The sequence below is a fragment of the Macrosteles quadrilineatus genome, unplaced genomic scaffold, assembly GCF_028750875.1.
Source record: "Macrosteles quadrilineatus isolate MER2022 unplaced genomic scaffold, UCM_ALF_1.0 Scaffold_10__1_contigs__length_6754688, whole genome shotgun sequence".
Classification (NCBI taxonomy): Eukaryota; Metazoa; Arthropoda; class Insecta; order Hemiptera; family Cicadellidae; genus Macrosteles; species Macrosteles quadrilineatus.
In genome coordinates, this window is record NW_026542603.1 from 4940695 (window position 1) to 4960115 (window position 19421).

General features: G+C 34.4%; 1 protein-coding gene across 1 annotated transcript in view; it reads right to left on the reverse strand.

The window, feature by feature from the left end:
• Nucleotides 1-11311, reverse strand: part of LOC129004719 (uncharacterized) — a 372634-nt gene extending 361323 nt beyond the window's left edge. Inside the window, exon 1 of the mRNA XM_054433301.1 lies at nucleotides 11300-11311. The gene's annotated coding sequence lies outside the window, so the exon portion shown is untranslated. The remainder of the gene's footprint in view (nucleotides 1-11299) is intronic.
• Nucleotides 11312-19421: the final 8110 nt, after the last annotated feature.

Consider the following 19421-nt stretch of genomic DNA (forward strand, 5'->3'; position numbering starts at 1 on the left):
TATGAATCAATTTGCAAAGTTTTATTTTTATAAGCAAGTGTGTGTTCTATAAAAAAGGCAAAAAATTTTAATTTTTTCTGCAGATATTTATTGTTAAGTTTATCTATTGTGTTATGTTTATTTCAATTGTGTAGCACTTCTTAACTAGGGGAGACTTGTCTTTAATAAACGATACGATGTTGTTATGCTTAATCGTTAATATTTTATAATAGGCTATTGAAGGCATTATTGTTTAGGATAGCCATATTGATAATAATTTGTTTGTGATTGTGCCATAATCGATCCCAAATTAATAATGTCAAAACAGCAAGTTATTAATGATATCCTTAAATTATAACAAACCTTGTATTGTTTGTACTGTACTGGATATTCCTGGAGTCTTTCAAAGAGTCAAAAGCACTTCTGAATCTGGTTCACTATTTCACAATAGGAGACAGCAAGCTATTCATTCTGAATATTTGCATATAAATAGTGATCAAAAGGAGAAATGTACATTAACTTTCAACCTAGCTAAATATATGGCAGTATAAAATGGAGGCTAATAAAATAATGTTAACGTTATTATAATATATATTATACAAATCAGGCACATGTAAAAGATGTGAAGTTTACGTACTGAAAACATCTCAAAAATTTTAGTTGAGGTCAAAGCTTTATTTCTATTTGTTTAAGTTAACTAAACCCCGAAAGTTAAACCTGATCTCAATTTGATAAATACTACAGCAATCTCTTGTGCCCGTAACGCAATGCAGCAGTCTGCAAACGATATTCACTAGGCTTATCAGATTATTGCAATATCAAAGATTTACCGTGGATCCTGGCAACAAACATTTAAAATTCTAAATTACAAAGTCCAACTAGAGCACAATAATTTACATTCTTTACCACCAATTTGTGTTTAAATACAGTTATTAAGTATTTATTGTATTTAAGTTGTATAACAAATAATGCATATTTGTTTAAAATAACAAAATGCCACACTTAAAACACATAATTAACGATAAAGCATGTCAAATAGTAGCACATAAATAATATATAGCAGTGTAAGCTGGTTAAAATATCCTTTCTCCTAACTTCCATTACCTTACCAAGAAAAATATACTGCTTTACCTTTACGTGCAAGTTTTAAAGTAATAAATCGAGTTAAGCAAGATAATTTGTCAGCCTTATATTGCAAGACAAACGAGCAACGTGGTATGCCAGCAATGTACATTTATCATTTTATTTACGGTTAATTTTGTAAGGTAAATAGATGAGAAGTTAATATTTTAGAAGAAAAGGGAATCAAGCGATCCCATTTTTCCAATAAATGCTGAGTCAAGATCGAATATGTATACTTTTTTAATAAACACTATTCTGGCCAATGTCGTTTAAAGGAATTATTAAATGAGAGATTTAAATTTTCTTCAATGTATTGATAAAATAATTTCTTAAAAAAACAAAAAAATATTTTAACCGTAAACTACTTAGTTAATGGTTAAGTGTTTTTTAATAAAAAAAAACACATATATTACTGTAGTTACGCAATTCTTTTTATTTAACAACTTCTTTACTGTAAATTATTAAATTTTTAAGCAATAAACAAAAGACTCAAATAAAGAAGAAAAATGTAATAAACGAGTTTTGGTATAGAGAGGTTACTATATTAATTTATATAATTTGCACTTTCTTTCAAATTGGACATTAATTGAAATAGAATTGTATACTATTATAAAACATGAATAAGCTATGTAAGTAAAAGTGTGGTACAATTCAATGATAGCCTAGTATATTTCATAACTAATGCCTCAAGTGACAAATACTTTTTGCATTTTCAACACGAACTCAAGTTTAACGACCGAGGCGACACCGAGGTAAGATAGTAATTACACTCTAGGTTCGAGCATCGATGTATATAACTCAACTGGATAGCGCGCTAGGTGGTGGAAAAACGGTCCGTGCCCGCCAATCGAATTGGCGGGATACCGAGGCGGACGGGCCGAATGAACCTCTGTCTTTTACACAAACATACTTTCACTCAACCTGCCCTGCTTCACTTATTTGCCAACGTAAAAATTCCAAATTTTTATTTTTATTTTCTGGAAAAGACAGTGCTTCTTACTGTATAGGTTGTTTTAACCTAAACATATTTTTTATAATTTATTTAGGCAAATTAAAACTGATGATCGTTTTTTAACACTACTAAAAACATGAAAAATGTAGTAAGCGAGGAACTTTTTTATTTTTTGGTCAGGAAAAAAATTTCTGCGGCAAAGTTTTAGATTAAAGTATGAATTAAATTTTTTATTTGAAGCTTTTTTTGATACGGAGTTTCCTTGTACCATTTTTAAGCGATTATATATACGCATAAAACTGCTTGGCGCGCGGCACCGAGCGCTGGCAGCCGTCGGCTCTGCAGCAGTTCACGGTAGTTATATACTGAGTTTCTGAGAAGTTATTATGTAACATAAAATATATTAGTACAATATAAAGGATGGTAAATAAGTCAAGAAACGTAGGTTCATACATTTTATTGCTTAAATCAAAGAAAACACTTTTGAATCATAGTAGTATACAACTTTAATTCACATGAGAAAACATGACAATATTTGGTTAACATTTTACTTGACTGAGAATAGACAAACAATTTGAGATATTTTCATAGAACATAATGCAATAATTTGATTTCAAAAACAAAAAACAATACAATATTTCTCTAACACGCTATTTACAGTAAGACAAAGAATATAACAGTACATAACATTGAACATAACAGTAAGAAATATTCTGACAGTATTGTGTTGCTAAGAATATCATATAATAACACGAGAGCTTACAGCAGAAAATGCTGATCTATTTTATACTGTTATTGTACAAAACTAATAGGAAATCTCATTCATGTTAGACTCATTCATGTTAAACGTTACTGAACAAAACCATTTTATTTAGTTTCTGTCTAAGTCCCAATTTGGACGAGGTAACAGCTGTAGTTTTATCCCTCGCATAAGAGTGGCCAACAACTTTGTAGAATAAAGCCCCTATTAACTTTATTAATTTCATTTCGTGAATATCATCATATGAACCTCTAAGTTTATGTTTGAATACCTGTCCAGCAAAATGCTGACATGCTAGTGCAACAAGCTGAGTTGTGTTGCACTTGCCCTGGACAATGTTTACATTGAACAGATTATACAAAAATCTAATAAGTTTCATTACATCACCAGATGCCCTAACAAGTTTTCCCCTCGACACACAATCTGTGAAGTGAGTGTAAGTACTAAGATTGCTGATATCTGTTTCTAAAACCTCCTTACATTCCTCGCAATCAATTTTATTCTGAATCCTTCTGACGATATACCCACAAATGTAATAAAGAATATTTTCCTTGTAATACGACGTTTGGATTACAGTTACTGCATCGCAAAGCTCTTCAAATTCATCAGTATTTTCTTCTTCGTCGATATTGAGCAATGCATGAGGTTCGTGGAAACTTAAAATTGCAGCTTGGTGATAGTCATCGAACTCTAAACAATTACTCCCTACAGGAGCATGTACACTATTCCGAAACATGAGTTTTCTCAGGGCCCATTGGAATTGTTTCACGTTGGGGTTATTGTTATTCCCACCTCTTGATCTTATACACGAAAAAAACAATTCCAAGTGGTCCTGAGATAGCTTGTATGTTAAAATATAGCTAAAGTTTAGGTCTTCTAATAATCTACTATGGAGCATTTTAATTACATTTATGTTGCCTAGGAATCCTAACGCAAAGGTTTTCCTTGCATGTTTCATGATGGGAACGCCGTCAATTTTTAAAGTACTTAAATACGTGGTACATTCGTTTAGAAACTCTGTGTCTTTGTTTACATGTTCTCGTGTTATTGGTTTTTTAAACCCTTTACCATGTGGATCCCTGCTATTAAAGTAGTCAAAAAGCCTATCAATAATTCTAATAAAACGTACTGTGGCTTGGCAACCATCAAATGCTGGATCATTTTTTCTCATTAGGAATTCTATAGCGTCAGCAACTCCGGCACTTAGCGTTTGTGCTGCTACCTTAACGTTCATCTTTCTATTTCTGTAAAAGATGTGCCTATCCGAAAGTTTGTTTGCAAATTTCAAACCTTCAGTTTTTTGCCGATTGTTAAGATTTTCTACATACTTGAAATCTACGACACCATCTTCTGTTTCTATCGTGCGTTTGTCAGCCAATGTGTTACGAGCCAATTTGAGCATATGACATGCGTCTAGCATGACAAATATCTTACGACTTATACCTTTGATTTCAAAATATGGTTTCGACGGTAATTTACAGCCTAGTTTATTTACCGCAGCAATATTAGTGCTGGCTCCATCAAAAGTGACATTTTCTACAAGAACGCCGATGTCCTGAAGTTTCATTATTGCCATCTTCACCAAATTTGACAAAACATCAGCACATATTTTGTCAATAAAAAAGTATGCAATGGCGCACTTGAAATTACCTTTTAGGGATACAATTTGAAAAACTAGAACTTCTGAAGCTAAGGACTCTTCATTATTTACATTGGCACCATTTCCTAAATCAACATACCCTACGTTTTTCCCAATTTTTGAGTCGTATATAATTTGCTTTCTTAAACTCATGCTATCAAACACCAAATTAACATGTTTCAAGTTTTCATTTGATTTTACATTATTTCTTAAATAAATTAAAACTTCCTCCAAGAATCCAGGGGAACAGTTAAAATTTGACAGGTACTTTCTGAGTGTTGCTGGGTGAGGTAATCCTAATTTCATATTTCTAAGATACCTGTAGGCTTTAGGAGAATAGAAATAAATAGTTAGGGCAAATTCTTTCATTTTGTCGGTGTAAGTGTTCTTAAATTTACTTTTTTTAGCATTACTAAGATTGTTGACGAGCAAGTGCATTGGAAAGCCTGAGAAGTTATTTTCTAATACCTCGGTCAATCTTTCCGGTGCGTTGAGTTTTTTCTTTAAGAGTGATATGAGTTCTTTCATTGATGAAATCTTCTCGTCCCTCCTCTTCAATTTCTGTTGCAGTAGCTTTACTTTCCGCCGCAGTAGTATTTTAGTTGGCGTAGCCGGTGTCTAAAAAGAATGAAAAAATATGCATAAAGCCATATTGCACAAAACGTAGGGGAAATAACGATTAAAAACAATTTGTGTGTGTGTTGAAAACAGCAATTCTTTAAATGTTCATACTAAGGTTAGTGGCAGGCCTATATATTTATAAATTAGATCATTATTATTTATTGTGATAATTTCTAATGATCAAAAATATAAGTTATTTAGAACATAACGATAAAAACAATTTTTATCCTAGTTAACATACTGTTACTATTGAGTAACTGTACTAATAGTGTGATCATTTAAGTAAACACAAGTGTATATGGATGCAACTGACTTAGCCCATGTAGTACCTGCCATTTTTTACTCTTTACAAAAATAATATGAAAGTTGTACGATAACATTGGTCCAACATTTGTGCAAACAAAGATATTCAGTCTAAGATTGAAGTTTTTGAAGTCATAAACTAAAAGCTAGTGTTGCTTGTATGATTGTAAAATTTTAATTTATAATTTTTGAACAGGGATTTTTAAATGTATAAATTTTCTTGCGGGTTCCTGTACTTACCGACTTGCTGTTGAATGAGGACTTGGTATATTTTGTAGCTCTTTGCTGCTTAGGCTTACGTGGAGTGTTAACGAGATCATTTTCTTCAATATCAGCAGAGTTCGAAGTAGACGCAGTTGGTTCATTAATCTGCAAAATGTCCATATATGAATAAAGTAAACAAACATGCCAATATTTATTTACGTACAGTAGTTAGCTTTAACCAAAATTCATTAACACCTCATAGTGTCTTCAATTTATTATTATGCTACAAAGGTTTAAAACATTTCATACTAGTGATAGGCATTTATATTTATAAATAATTAGCCTTATAATTTTTTGGGATAATCTTTAATGATTATGTTTTCGAATTTCGAGAGTAACGTAATCTTACCTCTTTCCTTTCAATGACGCGTCTTTTTTTAGGAAGTGGAGGGCCAACGTCTGCTGGAAATTCAAACACTGATGGAACTGCATCATTTTTTAATAGTTTTAAGCCGGAATTTGGTTTTATCAGGAAGCTATCGGGAGTAAAATGTCTGCTGCATATCCTCGAGTAAACAGTTGGCACAAAGTTTTTCCTTCTTACAGCAACTATCCATTTCTCTCTTGTTTTTGGGTCTTGAGGAAATCTGTAAGCAAAAGCAGTCAGTAGCCTATGGCATAGCTTAAAGATACTAATACAGAATTTCGTATTCCATTTAATTATATAACAATTTATATACGAAACTACTAATTAGCCACATTTGTATCATTGATGTGACAAGTTTACTACTATTAAATAATAAAGTTGGAGTTCAGAATCAATAACCAATATTCGTGAGCCAAATTATTAATACAGTAGGCCTACCTAATATTTTATCTTGTTATTATACTTACCGATGAAATGATACGCCACAATTCTTCGTTGACTTGCTGTTGCAATTATACGCAACGCAACTGCAAACCATTGTACCAGATTGGCGAGGATGAGCTGCCTATAAATCATTTTCTACATTAAAAATAGAGTTGATGAGTCTTCAACAATATCCTCATGCAAAACCTGCCACAGGGCATACAATGATATAGCAGCACGTGGTGCGAGGTGTGCGAGACAGTGGGCGCGACCGGCGCGACGCTCGCCACTAGGGTGACTCATGCCTCTATCCCCACTCCTCGCGGACAGAGAGAGGCAGCGGCGGACCGATTTTCGAGCCCTACTTCAACCTGAGCGCGCAATCCAGTTGAGTTATATACATCGATGGGTTCGAGAATGAACTATATTATTCGTCATACTGTACAATCCTTTCAGTTTAGTATGAATAATATAAAAGTTCATACATGGCTTACCGTTTAAAATCAGCTTCCTAAATGATTGCATACTGTTTTCCGATTACATACTGTAGATCAACTACTATTACTGTAGTTAGAAAGCAATATTTATTACCACTCAAACACAATGATTCATATTTAATAACTAATATTCATTTACATGTTGAATTGTTCAAAAGTCGAAAAAGGGCCATATAATTGTGGTATATACAATATGACAGGATGATATATGCAAAATAATTTTAAAATCTACTCAGTGGTGTTTTGCGTTATTCTGGACAATTTATTTATTTTTTCGCTATTACTAACACATGCTGCCGTTAGAAGCAACATGTATAACTACATTAACACGAAAATTCTATAATATTCAACTAAGTGTCGACAATATATAAATTTGTCCTGATTCTGGTGAAACATTTAATGTTGCAAGGTAATAAAAAAAAACATGTCCATTGGATACGATCATAGTTTTTTAATATGAATAGATTAATAAACATAATAAACAATACATTATAAATTTTTATTCTGAATATCAATAAGTGTTATAGTGCAATAATAACTTAAACAAAAAAAAAAGAAAAAAAATTTTAACATTAAGTTTTGTTATTAGGATTTTATAAAGATAATCACAGGGTATTGACCTCGGGTTTCTAACCACATTTGCAGTGCGGCCAGCGAGTCAGTAATTCATTATTCAAACTCTAAGCCGATTAAACTCTGGGAATATAAGTGAACTTCGATCTTTTATCATCACTAAATTATAATGAGGATTAATTTTTCATGTTCAAATTACTGTTGGTATGAAAATCTGTGGAAATTGTAATATGTGGTTTACAACTGAGGACACAGTTACTGACACCGGAATGTATAATATTTTTAAATATCTATATAGTGGCAATAAGAAATAAATTTTATAAATTGTATTTTTTGGACATTATTTTTTTACTGATAGAACTATATAACGTGCATTATACCCAATGATAAGTCTTTATCTTAGCATAATTGGTGGAAACATAATTACCATATTTATATCTTTTAAAACTTCACTAAAAATATATCGTCTACATGCAGTTTATAATGCATCTTTACCCCTTTTCTCGTATTGTATACTTTTACTATAAAGGTGTAAATGTATTTTTTTCATTTTTACGCTTAACCCCAAAAAAAAACACTTCACATAAACTCAGACTAAGCCATAATTACAACAAAGAACTTGACTAATGTTTGTGTCGAGGTTTAACTGTAATTTAAACTTTGTCTGTTTTTGTCATTCGTTTAGTTTAAGAAAAAATTGCGAGGATACACTTATTTAATTAATTTCGGTTTGACAGTAATCTTTGAAGACATAACACAGTGTGGTTTTCACATTAATTTGAACTTATTTTTTATCTTTTTTATTAGCTGTCCTCTATATTATTTCGATAATATAATATTAATTTTATACATTTGTGATTTCCACCAAATCAACTCTGACAACCACTCTAAAAAATAAAACTTTTTACCTGGATTGGTGTAAAATTTTAAATTGTTAAAATGTTAAATGTTAAGTGTCGTGAATGTATAAACCCATTCGGAACTAATTACATTTGTCTTTCAGTGAGTGTAAGGAAATTAGTTAAAGTGTCACAGAGCGTATTTAATTAAACGCACGTTTGGTTGATAGCATATTTAACATAGCTTGAGTAACAATTCTGTTTAAAACTATTTCAAAGATTAAAAATAACAAATTATTAGAAATATTAGTAATATTTTAACTGCAACATTTTAAATATGTGTTAGTCAATTCTTATTTTTTTAATTTTAGGATTTTACTATAACATGATTTAAGTAGACCTATAAATTATGACATCAATACATTTATGAATCGGTGAGTCAACAGGTATGCTACACATAAATGTAAAGTTGTGAGTTCGCGTCCTTAATTTATTTAATGTTTCCCTTTAATCAATACAGTTTATTATTGCACCGTGAAGAGCACCATATGATCTACGCACAGGACGCTTAAGGCCAGTAAGAACGTACAAACCACAGACTAACAAACGTTGTAGATAGAATCTGTCAACCGTATATGATTTATAAAAAATCCTTAAAAATCTTATTTTGTAACCGCCAATAATTTTATTTCGGACCTAATTACAAAAGATTTACCATTAATTTTAATAGTTGTTTGTACCTTCGACTATTAATAGAACTAGACTTGCATCCTTACGTTTAAGTCGCAATTTCTTTTTCAAAAAAATGGGTGCTACCAACAGATTGTGCAGATGAAAATTGCTGATTTTGGTCTATTATGTTGGCTTTAAACAAAGTCAGACAATAAGAAGACTTATGTAAGGCTATAGTATCATGTAACGACTACTATCTCAGTTAAATAAAATGTGTTTATATGTAATATTAGAATTTTAGACAGTGGTGAAAAATAAATAAACCTGTCCTTGTGTTAAACTTTTTTATAAACAATTCGTGACAGCTGGTTCATATAAATTGAATGGCTACTTTATTAAAGGAAAAGTAAAAACAATTGTGTATTTTTAACAATGTTAAAGAGTGACTTATTACTTCCTATGTTATCGTAATACGCCAATTGAACGTAGAAACAGTTAGATAGAATATTTGCCACCAGAGAACCATGTCAACTGAGGTGTCAATATATTCCAACGATGGATATGTTACATCGTTAGCGCTTCCTGTGTATCATTTACACCTCAAATATTATATGTAATTCTTGAAATGTTGAAATTTTTAATCAAACATTTATAGTATTCTTTAAAGTGTCGTTTTTTTTCTGTTATGATCCTAATTATGTCAAAGATCTTGGCCCTGTTTCATAAAACTACTAGTCTAGTATTTACTAGTCCATGGACTAGTAATACTAGTGTATTTTACAAGTCTACGTTTCAAAAACCTACTAGTGTAAAATACTAGTTACTAGTGTAGGGACTAGTATTACTAGTGGTTTTTACTAGTGTAGACAGCAATGTGTTTCATAAAGTTTTACTCTTGTAAATTACACTGGTAAATACTTGCCATTTTCTAACAATCTCTCTACACCCGTATTATTTGAAGTAGACTAGTATTTTTGGAAAGAGAGTTATTTCATTACTTACATTATTAAAAAATGAATTATTAAGTTCTTTTTGCAAGTGCAAATTGGCTCACGTTTGCAATTTAGGATAAAAATAGATCTGTGAGTGCTAAAATGATAATTATTTGATATAAATTACTATCAATAAATGTGGCATAGTACAAAATGAGAGAAATTGAATGTTATAATGTATTTACAATCGCCCTATTATAATTAATTATAATTATAAGTTACCGCAATTTCTGTGAAATTTTAGTCTAATTTTACTTGGGTTGAATTTCATGGTTATTTTAACTATTAGCCATCACAGAGAAAAGATTTTTAAGCTTTGAGAGAAATCAAATTAAAACCGCATACCGTATTGCATACAAAGATGTAACAAATGTATCCAACATTGCAACATTAATTAGATTATTTTACACCCAAGGCTCTCGGTTTTATTTAAAGACATTTTTATAGGAAAGAAGAGTAAGACAATTTTAAAGAGGAGTTGCATTGTATTTTTTTGAGGTGCTTATTATTTGCTTTTCTAAATAGCTAAAACCCTGTGATGTACTAACAATTTTGTAGGCCTATATTTGATTTTTGGGCGTTGAACTGAACTGCTTATCATAAAAACATTACTTTTAATCCATTTTGGTATGGTGAATTTGTTATTCAAAGTAATAAAAAAATTAGATGTTGATTATGTTATTTTAATGTAAAAACACGTAAAAGTTCAATTAATGGAATTAAAAAGTATAGTGAGTGGCGCGGATTTGAACCTGGGACCCGCCACATGACTAGAGAGAACTCTTTCTTTGAGCTACGCCTTGCCGTAGCGACTGAGCCATGTTTTACTATACTTGAAAACCTATTTCTCCATTGATTGTAATGGCGTTGCACTTATTTGTTACATCAATAAACGTTTAGGCTTGTAATAAATAATCTATGTCTAATCTATGCCTGCCTTATTTCATATACAGTTTAACTAACATATGTTTATTGATTATTATGATTTGTAAACAGTCAAAATAAATACACATCTTTGGTCAAGTCTATCATTTTTGTCTTGTCTGTCTATAATATTTTAACATTGGTGCCGAAACCCGACTTATAAATCATGTCAAAAAATATGTCAATCCGAAAGTCAGGGAGAGAGAAACACCCTCCAAATAGATATTCCCCAGAAAATGCAAATGACAAGAATGATGAACCCATAGAAGGAGATAGTCAATCTCTAAAACCACCTTCTAAGTCAAAAACCAATTTTCATTTGGAGATATAGCCTCTGGATCGTTATTGAACATAATTAAATCTAAGGCTTACCTTACGATCCAATTTAATATATAGTGGAGACCTAGGTTTCTACGTCGAAACGTTATCGTCAGTCCTTTGTCTCATAGGTTAGCTAAACATTTTGTTTGCCATCTCTTGCTTGAGATATTGTCGATTTGGTGTAATTTGTACATACATTGGTCACATTTAAATATTTACAAAGACATATATAGAAACAACACAGATACATGGCCATGATCTTCGTCTTCATCAAACCTAACCTCCGAAATTGGGATGTGATGACTTTCGCTTCTAGCAGCATGGTCTTATCACTCCATAGAGTTATGTATTTTGCAGACAGGTGTTTGATAATACTGTATTGTATTATTTATTTTTAATTTCAATTAATGTATCAAACATGATGTTAGCGGCGAAGTTTCTTTGGTCGTTTAGTATGAGGGATGGGTCTGTTTTGGTAGCGTTATATATATGAAAATGTTCTATTGTATTTAACTTGTTGCTTTTGGGGGCTTTATGTAAGATCTCTAAGTTGGCATCTATTGAGGTGTAGGAATGGTTTTCTGAAATAAGATGTTCGGAATAGGTTGATGAGCTGGCTGAATTCTTTCTGGGGAGATGTTCTTTGAAACGCTGGCGGAAACTTCTGCCCGTTTGCCCGATATAAAATTTGGGGCAAGAGCCACAAGTTAATTTGTAGACCCCCGTACCTTCGTAGTTGTCTACAGTTGTCATTTGCTTTTTATTTAGCAAGCTCCCGAGGTTGTTAGTCGATCTGTAGGCAACTTTGAGTCCCTGTTCTTCTAAGATTTTATGGAATGAATTGTTTATTTTTCCGTGGTAGGTAGTAGTCACAAATTCCTTGTTAGCTTTGGGCTCTTGTTTTCTTTGGTTTCGTTTTTGTTTCATTAAAATCTTTGAGATAAGGGTTGGGTGATAACCATTGTTAACCGCTATTTGTTTAATGATGTTCATCTCTTTATTATAGTTCTCTTCATTAAGAAAACAAGAGCCCAAAGCTAACAAGGAATTTGTGACTACTACCTACCACGGAAAAATAAACAATTCATTCCATAAAATCTTAGAAGAACAGGGACTCAAAGTTGCCTACAGATCGACTAACAACCTCGGGAGCTTGCTAAATAAAAAGCAAATGACAACTGTAGACAACTACGAAGGTACGGGGGTCTACAAATTAACTTGTGGCTCTTGCCCCAAATTTTATATCGGGCAAACGGGCAGAAGTTTCCGCCAGCGTTTCAAAGAACATCTCCCCAGAAAGAATTCAGCCAGCTCATCAACCTATTCCGAACATCTTATTTCAGAAAACCATTCCTACACCTCAATAGATGCCAACTTAGAGATCTTACATAAAGCCCCCAAAAGCAACAAGTTAAATACAATAGAACATTATCATATATATAACGCTACCAAAACAGACCCATCCCTCATACTAAACGACCAAAGAAACTTCGCCGCTAACATCATGTTTGATACATTAATTGAAATTAAAAATAAATAATACAATACAGTATTATCAAACACCTGTCTGCAAAATACATAACTCTATGGAGTGATAAGACCATGCTGCTAGAAGCGAAAGTCATCACATCCCAATTTCGGAGGTTAGGTTTGATGAAGACGAAGATCATGGCCATGTATCTGTGTTGTTTCTATATATGTCTTTGTAAATATTTAAATGTGACCAATGTATGTACAAATTACACCAAATCGACAATATCTCAAGCAAGAGATGGCAAACAAAATGTTTAGCTAACCTATGAGACAAAGGACTGACGATAACGTTTCGACGTAGAAACCTAGGTCTCCACTATATATTAAATTGGATCGTAAGGTAAGCCTTAGATTTAATTATTATCAAAAACCAAATCTTCAACTTCCAGCAAGCGCCGGTTAGTTCAACTGCAACTAGAAGAAATAGAAGAAATAAACAGGCTTGAGAAAATACACGAAGAAAGAGAGTTGCAACGGCTGAAAGAATTTGAAGAAAAGGAGATGGAGCGACAGAGACAAGAGATGGAGCGCCAAATGCAGGAACAACAAAGGCAAAGAGAGGAGAGGGCAATGGAACGACAACGTCAAGCTGAAGCAAGAGAACTAGAACGACAGAAGCGTCTGCTGAGAGTAAGGACCGAACTTGAGTCTGCTTCGGTCTTGGGAAGTAGTCAGTCCGCCTCAGTCTTGGGCAGTCGTCATTTGGAATTGGAAGATAATGAAGACCCTGACAAGGTAAGCTTCAATATTGCTACTGTTGAGGAGGACTCTAATGTCAAAGTCAATAGGTGGCTGAATGAGGAACCGTCAGTTCCTTTGACATCATCAGCCATCGTGTCCACGGCTATTGATAAACTAGCAGACTCCTTTTCAAAAGCTATCAATTTATCTAACCCCAACCAACCTGTCTCTTGCCGACAGCGTCTTCCATCCTTCAGCGGGAAACCAGACGAGTGGCCCATGTTCTATTCCTGTTACAATAAGACTAAACACCTTTTTAATGACGATGAAAACCTTGACAGAATAAGAAATTGTCTGGAGGGAGATGCCTTTAAAATGGTAAAACCTCTATTTATATCAGGTAAAAATTTGAGTACAGTAATGAAAACTTTACAAATGCGTTTTGGACGTCCAGAGTTTATAGTCGAGTCAATGTTGAAGAAGGCGCGCATGCTCCAACCAGTCAAGGAGGATGACGCTGTCAGCCTTATTAAGTTTTCAACAACTCTTTTAAACCTGACCTCTACCGCAGAGTCGTTGGATTTGGAAATGTACTTAATAAATCCTCTCTTGTTGAATGAACTTTTAAGTAAGCTCCCCTATACTCTGAAGTACAGGTGGGCTGAACATGTAAATAGCATGCATTTAGAAAAACCTACTGACCTGAAAGTATTCTGTAACTGGCTTGAAAACCAGTGTTCCATTATGAGTATTTATTTTCGTCCACCCGAGGAGACAACGCGGAAGAGAAATGACCCTAAACCAGTTTTTACTAATTCGCCCAATGAAAACGTTTGCATGTTTTGTTCGGAGAGTCATGAAACCGATAAATACAAGCTTTTCAGAAAAGCAGAAGTCTCGCAGCGGTGGAAGATGATAATTGAAAAAAAAACTGTGTTTCTTTTGCTTCCGTCGTCACCACATCAAATTTTGTAAGTTAAAGAAACCTTGTGGAATCAATGGGTGCAAACTATACCACCATCGCCTTCTGCATACTGACAGTGCCTCTAAAAATGCCCAAGAAATCAGCCGGGATCGAGTACAGAACACTTTCAGGCAGGAAGGTAAATCGAAAGAAGAAATTATAAGCAATCACTCGGTAAATAACCGTGTTTTACTTAGAACGTGTCCAGTAACGTTATATGGTCCAAGCTGTCAGATCGACACATATGCACTTTTAGATGACGGTTCAACCATATCTCTGCTAGATTCGACTACTGCCGATAAATTAGGCATCAGTGATAGCATTGAACCCCTTACCACTTGTTGGTCAAATGCAACTAAACATTTTGACCCAACGTCCAGACGTGTTGAACTTAAAATAAAAGGGCTCTATGAAGATGAAGTTTTCACATTAAATAATGTAAGAACTCAATCACCTCTAGATTTACCCCAACAGTCGATTGACTCAGTAAAGCTTCGTGAGAGATGGCCTCATTTAAAGTCAATCGATCAACCTTTACCAACATCTCATGCCAAACCTACCATTTTGATAGGTCAACTGTGACTTGTTATTGACCAGAAAAGTTATCGAAGGTCCACCAAATGCTCCCGTACTTTCATGGAGCTACCTAGGGTGGTCAATGCATGGCAAGTGTCCAGAATTTGCTGGACGTGTTGACGATTTCACCTTATTGTCCTTTGATCACGACAGATTACATGATTTGGTGAAAAGTTCCTTTGAAATTGACAACTACGGTGCATCTCCAGTAGAAAACAAATCAATAAAATCGGTAGAAGACGAACGTGCAATGTCAATCTTGGAAAAAACAACGAGGAAAATCGGAGAACGTTATGAATCTGGCTTGTTGTGGAAATCAGATGATTTTAAATATCCCTCGAGTTACGATAAAGCTCTGAAAAGACTAAAACACATTGAAGGGAAGATGGCAAAGGATCCTTCCTTTAAAGACGAATACACAAGGAAGATTGCCGACTACAAGGAAAAAGGGTATATTCGAAAACTAAGTGTAGATGAGGCAAGTATTTTAAATGATCATACTTATTATCTACCTCATTTCGGAGTTGTAAACCCCAATAAGCCCAACAAATTAAGATTGGTCTTTGACGCAGCTGCAAAGTCGAACGGTGTATCATTTAATGACGCTCTGGACCTGACCTTTTGAATCCATTACCAGCTGTTCTTGTAAAATTTCGTCTGGGAAAATTTGCTGTCGCTGGTGATATTAAGGAAATGTTCCATCAGGTACGCATAAGGAAAGAAGATGTAGATTCACAGAGATTTTTGTGGAGGAAAAACACGAACGATCCTCCAGATTCGTATGTAATGGAGGTGATGACATTTGGGTCGACCTGTTCTCCAAGCACTGCTTTATATGTAGTGAACGAAAATGCCAAAAGTTTCTCATCCATCTACCCTGAAGCTTCTAAATCAATTCTCACTAAGGAATACATGGATGATTTATTAGACCCTGTCAATTCTGAGGAGGAAGCAAAGACTCGAGTGAAAGAAATAATGGAAATTCACAAATCAGGTGGATTTCAAATTTGCAATTGGCTATCAAATTCCAAAGATGTTTTGTCTGGAATTCCTGAAGAACTTAAATCACATTCAACTAAGCAATTGAAGCATGATAGCAATCTTCCCACTGAACGAGTTCTCGGAATGTGGTGGGATTCAGAAAGCGACAATTTTGTATTTCATCGCAATGTAGACAAGTTTCAAAAAATGGAATCAAGTTATCCAACTAAACGTGAGGTTTTGAAGGCTGCGATGTCTATCTTTGATCCTTTGGGACTAGTCACCCCTACTACAATCAAAGGTCGAATATTAGTGCAAGAGATTTGGAGAACAAAAACAACATGGGATGAAGTACTAACAACAGGACTTACTAAGAAATGGCAAGAATGGTTGGAAGAAGTTAAACAACTACAATATTTTACCATTCCGAGATGCTATTTCAAAACCCTTATGATAAATGAGGTTGAGCTTCATGTCTTTGTCGATGCAAGTGAAGAAGCGTACTCCGCTGTTGGATATCTAAGACATAAGAATACTAACGAGAATACTGGGTACAACACTATGTTGGTTATGTCGAGAGCAAAGGTGGCTCCTCTAAAACCAACTACCATACCAAGACTGGAACTACAAGCTGCCGTCCTTGGATGTAGGCTTGTTAAAACAATTATACACGACCTAGACATCAACTTCGTCCGAAAAATATTTTGGTCAGATTCTGTTACGGTGTTACATTGGATAAAATCTGATCCGAGAAGCTTTAAACAATTTGTTTCTAACCGACTTGTGGAAATACTTGAAGTTTCACAAGCTGATGAATGGAAGTGGGTACCATCAAAAAATAACCCTGCTGATGTCGCTACGAGAAGCAACCAGAAATTCACTACAAGTAATCATGAATTTTGGACTTATGGCCCCGAGTTTCTAAAATACGACTCAAGTCATTGGCCACAGCAACCAACAACCTTGCAAACAAAAAACAGCGAAGAGGTGAAACAAAAGTTCGTTGGGTTACTCAACGAAGACAAAGAATATGTTATCAATATTGAGAGATTTTCTTCCTGGAATAAGGTAACACGAGTAACTGCATGGGTTCTGAGATACATTGGTATATTGCAATCCAGGATCAAACGAAATGACAAAGCCAGACTGAAGAAGAACTCTAACCCCAGATTGATACTGGAACTTCAACCAGATGAAATTCTTAAGGCTGAACACATCTTAGTGTTGAATTCCCAAGACAAAACTTTTAAAGAAGAAAAGACCTTATTAAGAAATAGCAAGTCACTACCGAAGTCAAGTAAAATATTCACATTGGATCCTTTCGTTGACGAGAAAGACCTCATCAGGATGTCTACAAGAATACGAAATTCTCCTGAGATCAGTACTGAACGAAGATATCCAATTATTTTAGATGGAAAATGTCAAGTAGCAAGACTAATTGTGAAGAACTTCCATGAAAAATGCTTCCACCAAGGAATAGAAACCGTAATGAACATGACAAGAGAACGGATACTTTGGATACTTAATCTTCGCACAACAGTGAAGAAAGTGCAAAGAAGCTGTATGCGTTGTAGGATTGACAACGCCAAACCAAGTCCACCTCAAATGGCACCCCTGCCAATGTCACGAGTAGTCAAGGCACAGTATCCTTTCTTTTACACTGGTGTTGACTATTTTGGCCCAATTGAAGTAACTGTTGGCCGAAGACATGAAAAGCGATACGGTGTAATATTTACATGCCTTTCTACACGAGCAATTCATCTCGAAGTGGCTCATTCGTTAAGTACGGAGAGTTGCGTTATGGCAATTCAAAGGTTTATAAGTCGGAAACCTTGCCCTTCTGAGATGTTTTCTGACAATGGTACGAATTTTGTAGGAACAGACAATGAACTTCGAAATGCTGTTAAGTCTTTAAACAATGCCCAGATTCAACGGACAGTCGTAAAGAGTGGGATTAAATGGAATTTCATTCCTCCCCGTGCGCCACACATGGGGGGATGTTGGGAGAGACTGATAAGGTCAGTAAAAACAGCATTGAAAAGTGTCATGCGATCCCAGTACCCGAAAGATGAAGAACTGCAGACGTTTTTGACTCGCGTGGAGTTTATTATTAACTCACGTCCACTCACACACTTATCAATTGGCCCGTTGGACCACCCTGAGCCGATCACACCAAACCACTTTCTACGCGAAGCCTACAAAATAAATATTGATGAAGATAAACTATGTAAGAAACAACTAGCCCGCGTAAGAACACTTTTGGATAGTTTTTGGAAGCGTTGGGTCCACGAATACCTGCCCTGTTTATCAAGACGTTGTAAGTGGCACAAACGAATAGAACCGCCTCAAGTAGGGGACTTGGCTATAATAGTAGAAGAAGACAATCAAAGGAATTCATGGCCTCTTGGAAAAATATCAGCCATTTACCCCGGTAAAGATGGCGTTATACGAGTTGTGGACATCAAAACAACCAAAGGTACATTCCGGCGCCCTCTTACCAAGGTCGCAGTTCTTGGGGGGGAGAGAATGTAATAAATAATCTATGTCTAATCTATGCCTGCCTTATTTCATATACAGTTTAACTAACATATGTTTATTGATTATTATGATTTGTAAACAGTCAAAATAAATACACATCTTTGGTCAAGTCTATCATTTTTGTCTTGTCTGTCTATAATATTTTAACAAGGCTTATTATTCATGGTTTGTAGACTCAAAACTAGAATATCACCAAATGGTTTTTAACCCAAATATACTTATTCATTCGAATATTTGAAAACATAGGTAAGGGTACTTGAAACCGTTCCAATAAACAAAATGTCCTTAGACGATTTAATTACATTCAAAATTTGAGCCTTATTTTCTTTACTCATAGCAAGCTTAATTTTATATGTCAGAATAAAACAAAAACTATACAAATCACAGCGAATGCGGCAGCAACAGATCAACTTCCACCCAACTGTTGAGCGCCGCAACTAGGCCTACAACCGACTACTACAATCACCGTGTTGATTGCAGCGACGCGACGCCGCGCCGCGCCGGCGGGCTCATTTATGAACATAAATAATAGCGGTTTGATAAATAATGTGTGATTGTTTTACTTATGTGTCTATATAGTTATTAATTAAAAGAAAACACTGCGTTTCTACAACTATTTACTTTTTGTATCAAATGAAAACAAAATTAAAACTATTTATAAAGGGTTTTAAAACCCGTGATTGAGGTTAGAAATTTGTTTTGAAAGTTTACCTTGTAAAGTTGGTCACGTGACTAGTAGTTTTGGTCACGTGACTAGTAAAATACACTAGTATTTACTAGCGGTATAAACACGTTTATGAAACACAAATTAGTAGGACAGGTAAATACGGGACTAGTATTTACTAGACTAGTAATTACTAGACTAGTATTTTTATGAAACAGGGCCCTTGTTAACTATTT